Genomic DNA, 8,392 nt, shown 5'->3' with positions numbered 1-8,392 from the left:
CTTTAACCTCTGTCCCTTTACCACCCAAGTTGCTTTTGTCTTGGGATCTTTCAACTCAATTGCTCCATATTCTTTTACTTCGTTGATGACTAATGGTCCTGTCCATCTGGTCTTGAATTTTCCTAGAAGTATTTTGAGTCTGGAGTTGAATAGAAGTACTTTTTTCCCTTGATAGAAACTTTTCTTTTCAATTCTGGAGTCATGGTACTTCTTTGTTTTTTCCTTATACAGTCTTGAGGATTCATATGCTTGGAACCATATTTCTTCCAATTGATGTAGTTGATCCTGTCTTTTAATCTCTGCATCCTTTAAATCAAAGTTTAGAAATTTGAGAGCCCAATAGGCTTTATGCTCCAATTCAACTGGTAGATGACAAGCTTTGCCATAAACAAGTTGATAGGGAGTTTTGCCTATTGGTGATTTAAATGCAGTTAAATAGGCCCAGAGAGTATTATCCAGTTTTTGTGACAAGTCTTTTCTTGAAGCAGAGACTGGTTTTTCAAAAATTCATTTTAACTCTCTATTTGATACTTGTGCTTGGCCATTGGTTTGTGGGTGATAAAGTGATGCTACCTTGTGTTTAACATTATAAAATTCTAAGGTCCTTTTTAATTGGGAATTTATAAAATGAGATCCTCCATCACTTATCAATACTCTTGGTGTGCCGAAACGAGTAAAAATATTCTTTTTCAAAAATTTTACCACAGTTTTCGCATCGGCTTTGAGTGTTGCTAATGCTTCCACCCAACAGCCTGGGCATGTGCCAAGCTTGTGTCTGACCGTGTCAAGCTGAATTCTGAATGTGCCAGGACTAGTCTGGTGCTAGGCTGAGCGGCTAAGCAGGTCCGCTAAGCTGCTTGCTTGAGCAACTTGGTCCAGGTCAGGCTGGTGTCCAGGTCAAGCTGGTTTCCAGGTCAGCTTAGCGTGGCTTGGTCCACGCTTAGCTTCCTGGTTGAGCACCTTGGTTTTTTACTTCTTTGTCTTCTTGACCATGAGTCTTTTTTCTCCTCTTTTCTTCATTCTAAATCCTACAAAATACATAAAAAAGAAATACACATACAAAAATACCAGATTGTGATTTTTTATACAAAAAGTATTGTTTTAAGTTAGTTTTTCTCAATTATGCTTAAGATAAGTGCCATAAAAGTGTATGAAATTTAGGTATGTTTGGCACTTATCATTAGCCTTAAGCATGACTCAACAAGACTTGGCCGATGTGGAAAAATATGGGGTCATCTTGAAGCTGCTTACTAAGCAGCTTAGCTTGGACCAAGCCCACGCCTAGCTGACCTGGACACCAACCTAGCACGGTCAAACCCAACCTGGCATGATCAGAACCCAAGCGTTGATGGGTTTGGTCAAGTCACCAAACCCATGCTGAAGGGTTTTGTTAGCAGCTTGGTGGTGGAAGAGAGGAGCTTAGAGTTGGCAGACTACTCCTATAAATAGGAGGCACTTCATGGCTAAATTCATTCAACTCATATACACATTTTGTCATCAACACATTCTACACTTCTCTCTAGAATCCGAAAATCTCTTATTCTACTTCTTCTTTGTGATTTCTTGGAGGAATTCTTCTCCAAAGTAGTTTAGGTAAGTTTATTTTGTAGTTTCTCGTTAATTCAAGAGGAGAAGGAGTAATCTAATGAGATGTAAAAGATCATTTTGAAATCTCATTTCGCAATCTCAAATGAGATGTAAAACTTGATTTCAAGATCCAAAATGCTTCTTTTTAAAGTCTTGACAAATGAACTAAAAAGTAGGAATACACCTTAGTTCATTTTCTAAATCAAAGCATCGATTTTAAGCAACTTGTAATCAAGGTTGATCAATGTTTACGGTTCTTGAAATAAGGTGTGACAACTTATTTGGTCGAGTGGTAGTTCTCTATTGATTAGTGTATTTTGCAAGGTTTGAAAATCACTTTTTTCGCCAGGGGACTGAGGGAAAGTTTTTGAACTGATGTTTGGAATAACCAAAGTATAACACATAACTTCTATAAACATTTCTCATAGAAATATGCTAAGAAATATTACCATCATTCAAACTAAATTTTTTCCTCAAGAATTTGTGCATAATATTTGTTTATGTTTATTTATGTTTACTTATTCAAAGTCCACAAACAAAATCAAACCAAAAATATGTTCAAAACTTAATTAGTAATATAACATGTTTATAATAATGTTCTATTAGGCAATTCCTTGTGGTTCGACATAACCCTATACTATACTACAATTGAATCTTGAAAGAGATGCAAATTTAAAATAGTAATGTGTTAACTTATAAATTTATTTGTTGACAAAGAAAGAAACCTCGAATCAAAGTGCAATTTAATTCATAAATTGTATCTTTGTGAAAAGGAAAAATAGACATGAGTGATCTAACTACTAACTTTTACTTTCCACAACTAACATTTATTTACTGTCATTTACCTTTCTGCAACTAACATTTATCCATTGTATTATTCTTTATAACAACCCTTCAAAAGAAGTGGTACGATTAAATTAAAACTTTATTGCTTTATTTATTTGTTCTTTACCAACCTTCCATAAGGAAGTAGTTTGGTTAATAAAGGAAAACGAACATAAATATCACTCATTATAACTTGTGTTAATTTGATAAATTCATATCATTTGTTAATAATTCAATAAAGCCAAGTTTTTTTATTAAAGGAGCATTCTTAAAACCATTATATCGGCGTTGGAATTTATTCCAACAAAGACGAGATGGCGAGAAAAGAATCGACTTGTCATTAAATAAATCATTCAGAAACTTTGAAATAAGTAGCAAGAAAACTCTTTCAACATATTGGTGCCACTGCCAATGACAATTTGTTGAGGGGAAAACCTCTAAAAAACTCTTTCAACAAATTGGCGCGCTGCTTGGGAATTGCTAATAATAGGCTTTGTTATTTATTATGCTATATTATTAATAATCTCGTACAAAATCTTTTTTCTTCACTTTTGTAAAAATTAATTTGAATTTATACAAACAATGTAAATTATAAATTTTTTTTATTGTAACACCGTGAATTTTCTATGTATGTTTTATTAATTATTTATTTTAATAACGATTAATTGTAGAATTTAATTGGTGTTTAATTAGACTAAACCTTAGTTGAGTGTTAGTCTTTTTTTGTGAATTCCTATTTTGTGGTAAAGTTCCGTAATTTTTTGTGACGGAAAGTTTTTGAGCTGCTGTCGAGCAAAATTCGCCCGAATTCGGCCCAATAACGTGTTTTTTAGTTCTGTAACTCGGAATAAAATTCTGATTGTGCCATTGCCTTCGAAATATTATTTTAAGTCAAGATAGACATCAAGTTTATCCAGAACGCTTTTCTAATTATTTTTCACTCCGAATTCTGTGTTTCGAAGTTTTAACCGTAAATCGAAGTCGGAAGATTTTTAATATCCGACCAATTATTAGCCGAAAATAATCGAGAATGGTTTATTTGCGAATGTTTTTCCGACAATAATCGAGCATAGTTCTTCATAATTTTTCATTTTGATTTCTTCATCTCTTAACATCTAACCATTAGATGTTTATGAAATTTTAGTATGATGTTTATATGTATGTTATGAACATTTTCAACCGTTGAAATGTTCTAAATATCTTCCTAATTCCTTTTATGTTTAAAACTCCAAATATATGTTTTCTTGAACTTATAAAGTTATTTTGAAACCATGAACAATTTGTGTTCATGGGTTGTTTTTATTGTTTAGAAAGTTATATGTTTGTTGGTATTTGAACATGGTTAAAGGTGATGGTTGTATATCAAAGGAACCTTTAAGGATTTTTTCCTAACCATGCCAAGTTTGGACTTTTCTTCTTGTTTTTGGCTTGAAAAACCATAGCCTTGGACAAGTTTAGAATAATATATTTTTAATGTTGAAGTTTGATTTTGTTTCAAAGGGGATGATTTTGTTATCAAAGGAACCTTTAAAATGTTTAATGATAAGTTGAAAGAGCAAAGCTTTCCTTAGCATTAGGTGTAAATCATGGCCTATATGTGTTTAGGAAAAGTTTAGTTTCTAACTTTGAAATCCAAAATATTTATGGATGAGTTATGTGAAAAAGTGTTGTTTTAGAATATTATGAGTTAAAAGTTGGTTAGTAAATGATATTCTTTGACTTTCAAGTTCAAGTAATGATTCAGAATAAAAGATGACTTATAAAAGTCTTGACTTTATAAACTTAAAGTGTTATGAAGTAAGGGATGGTTGATTTGTTGTAGGGTGAACATTGATAAGGTATGCTTACTTTAAAGTGGTAAGTGTAACTTAAGAAATGTTGATTTAATGTTGTTTAAGTATGAGATCAACAATATTAAGAATGTGTTGGAAAGACCATGAAAACCTATTATACAAAATATGGAATCTACTTAAGATGACTTACTTTAAAGTGGTAAGATCAACTTGGGAGATATGGATTTAAAAGTGTAGACTTGGATTAAGAAACTTACCTTAAAATGGTGAAGTATGGCTTACAAAGTCTCCATGAAAGTATAAATTTAGGTTGAGATAAAAGTATAAACTTTATGAAAATCTTATCTTGAAAATGTTGGAAATCGGGAACGAGACTTTCGAGGATAAAATATGGTTCAAAAATATGAATCTTGGACCGAATGGATGAAAGTGTTTGAGTTGATAAATAAGTTAAAACAATGTTTTGACCTTAGGGTTATCATGTAAAAATCTAATTCACGAATCACTAAATTGTTTTCGTGTGTTTAGTTTCGAAGCTTTTGAAGTCGGACAACCAAGCCACTCTCTCGTAAATGAAATCAAGCGTGACAATCTAAGGTGAGGGAGAATACATCGTAACATAGTGGTGTCTGAATATGACACCCGAATATCCTAAACTATGTCAAAAGTTTGGAATTATATTTGTGTATTAAGAAAACCCGTACATAATCAATTATTTTGCGTGCCTGGATTTTGTACGGATGCTTTCTTAAGTTGTATGATTAGGATAGCTTAAAATATCAAGTATTATGGTGGCTATCCATAAGGAACACCACTCGAGAAACTAAGATGCATTGGGATTGAAAATAACGGAGAGTTTCGATCCGGTAGCCCAAAAGGGTGCGGAAAATGGTCCTGGTAACTGGACCACCTCGCCTGGGCGAGGGAGAAACAGAGAAGAATGGTTCCAAATAGCGCTTGGGCATGGGCCAGACAGCCTGTTTTGGGCATTTTTGGCGGCCGGGCAACTGTACCTCGCCTGGGTAAGTCCAAACATATATTTTGACCAGTTTTTGGTGGATTTTTAGCTTGAGCGACAGTCCCCTCGCTCGAGCGAGAACCATGCATGAAATTGAGTCTGTTTTGATGAGTTGGTCGCTAGAGCGACAGTCTCTCTAGCTTGGGCGAAAGACAAACAATATTCTTACCCTTGGGAAATTGAGATTTTTTAATTGCTTAGGCAATAGCCCTAGCTTGGGTGTAAAGTGTATTTAACCTTGGGAAGACCGTGACTTAGATGATTGAACCCGATGCCCAAAATCGACAAACTTATATAAGTACCTTTGTTCTTGCGCCTATTTAGGGCAAGGTTTCCGACTGTGATGTCGTGATTAGGGCGATGCCCAAAAAAGGATTACATGATACCATGCAGCAAGGTCGTCTGACCGTAAGAGGCTTGGCCATGTGGTTGTCTAGGGTGATTCAGCGATGGTTCGTAGTGGTAGGGATGTTATTCCTCTATTTACGTGTTGACGTAAGATCGGGTCCCACAAGAAGCATTCCTCTAGGAGATGTCTTAGGTTGGGCCGATCATATAAAATAATGATTAAAAGATTTAATCGACTAACCTCGGTTACGGCTAGTGTGCATACTCATTATGGATAATGAAGTAGTGGAGAGGAAATTTACGGGAGACGAACGAGCTCCGAGATCTTGAGAGGGACGACGATGGCGGTGGCTCGTGAGCAAAATCTTGAGGGTGAGTCGAGGTAAGACGAGTCCCTTGTATTCCTGGATGAGGTATTCTGTTGGATCGGATAGTTCTCACAGCGCAAACTAGATAATCTCTGACAACCCCTCTTTGCAAGTAGGATCAATGAGAGGGATCCCCATAAAGTGTTTGATTAGACACCATCCTGAAATGGAGAGTTCTTCGGAATAGATCGATCATATATCCTTGCGAGGAATGATTTTGGTGCGTTCAAATCAGCTTGTTATGGGACCTGTACTCTTGGTTATTTCCGAATAGTATATTGGGAGGATATTGGTGAAAGGATGGATGAAACAAGCATAACATTCACACATTGAGATTGTGGACTTTGATCCTCATAATCTAAGATTATAACATCATTCATCATTATGCATTTTATACGTGATGTATATATTGTGTTTATTATGCGTGTCTGTCTAGATGTGATATTTTGTGTAATTCCATGCCGCCAATGAGTAATATTCATTAGATGTCTTACTCCCTCTTCTTTCTGTTTGTCTTCAGATCGCGTTTTGTTTAGATGGATCATTCTGCGAGGATTCGGAGTTACCGCTTCTCGATGTCCCAGGAAGGGCATGGAGGATTGAGGGAGATCGGTACACCTACACAAGCCCTTGCGAAATAGATCTGTGTAGGGTACTTTTTGATGTGCTGGATGTCTTAGCCTTTTGTGTAATTTCAGTTTGGACGAATAGAATATTTCTTCCGCCTTGTATTTCTTACATATATTTTCCGTTATTAAATGAAGTATTATTCAAAGTTATATTGTGTTATTTTTGGTTACCATGAGGTTATGGTTTTTGATTTTCTATAATGTATGTTACTTAAAGTGATGTTCCGAAAATGAAACGAATATAAGGAAATAAATTTTATATGGCATCATTATTAAAAAAAATAGTCATTTTTGAGCAAGATTTTTTTGGAGCAATTTTCGGGGCGTTACAATGCAGGAAAAAACAGGTTGAATTTTCTTTCGATCTAGAACTTGAAAAAACTCTACGAAAGAAATGAAAGCCCAAAGGAAAGCTATGAAAATTTAGAATTAATGGTCAACAATCAGCAAACTATTGAAGGATCAAGGGCAAACAACCAGTCAAACACTAGTGGATTTGTCAGTTTTACGCCAAGGAACATGTTAAGAATTGGGAGACCATTTGGTACCCAAAAGACTCCAGAAATGAAATATGGATTGGTACAGCTGATGTACGTCAATCCATTTGCTAGGCTAGAGCACGAAGATTCATACAACCATCTCACAAAGTTTTATGAGTTGATTGGTACTGCTGGTGTCTCAGAACTCTAATAGTAAAACCATCTCACATTTTTCTGAGGCTTTTTCCCTTAACTCTGATAGTAAAAGCTAAGAAATCATTTCTAGATCTGCCTCCAAACGTTCAGAATGATTGGAATCTGGTGGAGGAGAAATTTATGTGCAGATACTTTCTGCAAGGAAAGTTTATGGATCTGAAAACCACAATTTCCACATTTGTTCAACCTGTTGGGAAAATCTTTGCGAATCTTGGGATAGATTCAATTCTATGATGAGAAAGTGCCCAAATCAGGGATTTGATGTGAAAACTCAAATCTACATCTTCATCAATGGTTTGCAACAACAACACAAATGAATTATGAATGCTACGACTGGCGGACAACTTTTGACTTAACCACCGCAAGAAGCCATAAATATAATTGAATCCATGGCCATGAATGACCAGAAGAGTCAGCACCAAAGAGAACCACCACCGAGGAGAGGTGGAATCCTTGAGTTGAGCTCAACCGATGCAATGTTGGCTGAACATAAACTGCTTCAACCACAGCTTCATGAAGTGACCCAAAAGCTTAATGATTTACCTCGACAGATACATGAATCTTCGACGAAATTCGTGATCCTAAGGGAAATAAAATGGGTTCTACAAACTCGTTTGGTGGTGATGGTTCATCCATTACCCGACCACCTATATTCAGTGGTGAAGGGTATGCCTACTGGAAAGTCCGCAAGCAAATTTTTATAGAAGCCATTGACTCGGATATTTGGGAATCCGTAGTCAACGGCCCTTTCGTTCCACAACATTTAGTAGACGATGAACCTAAAGACAAGCCTAAAAGTCTATGGACCGATGATGAGCGCAAGAGGGTCCAGCATAACCTACGCGCCAAAAACATCATCACATCGGCCCTATCCTATGATGAGTTCTTTAGGGTCTTGCAGTGCCAAAATGCAAAAGAGATGTTGGACACTTTACAAGTGACTCACGAAGGCACCAACGAAGTCAAGCGCGCTAGATTAAATGCGCTAACCCACGAGTATGAGTTATTTCGCATGTTACCTTGCGAATTAATCAGTGATATGCAAAAGCGATTTACTCATATTGTGAATCATTTAGTTGCTCTAGATAAATCTTTTGCCATAGGAGAATTAACTAATAAAGTTTTACGT

This window comes from Lupinus angustifolius, chromosome LG01 (genome assembly GCF_001865875.1).
Source record: "Lupinus angustifolius cultivar Tanjil chromosome LG01, LupAngTanjil_v1.0, whole genome shotgun sequence".
NCBI classification, from domain to species: domain Eukaryota; kingdom Viridiplantae; phylum Streptophyta; class Magnoliopsida; order Fabales; family Fabaceae; genus Lupinus; species Lupinus angustifolius.
Note: the sequence above shows the minus strand (reverse complement) of the source record.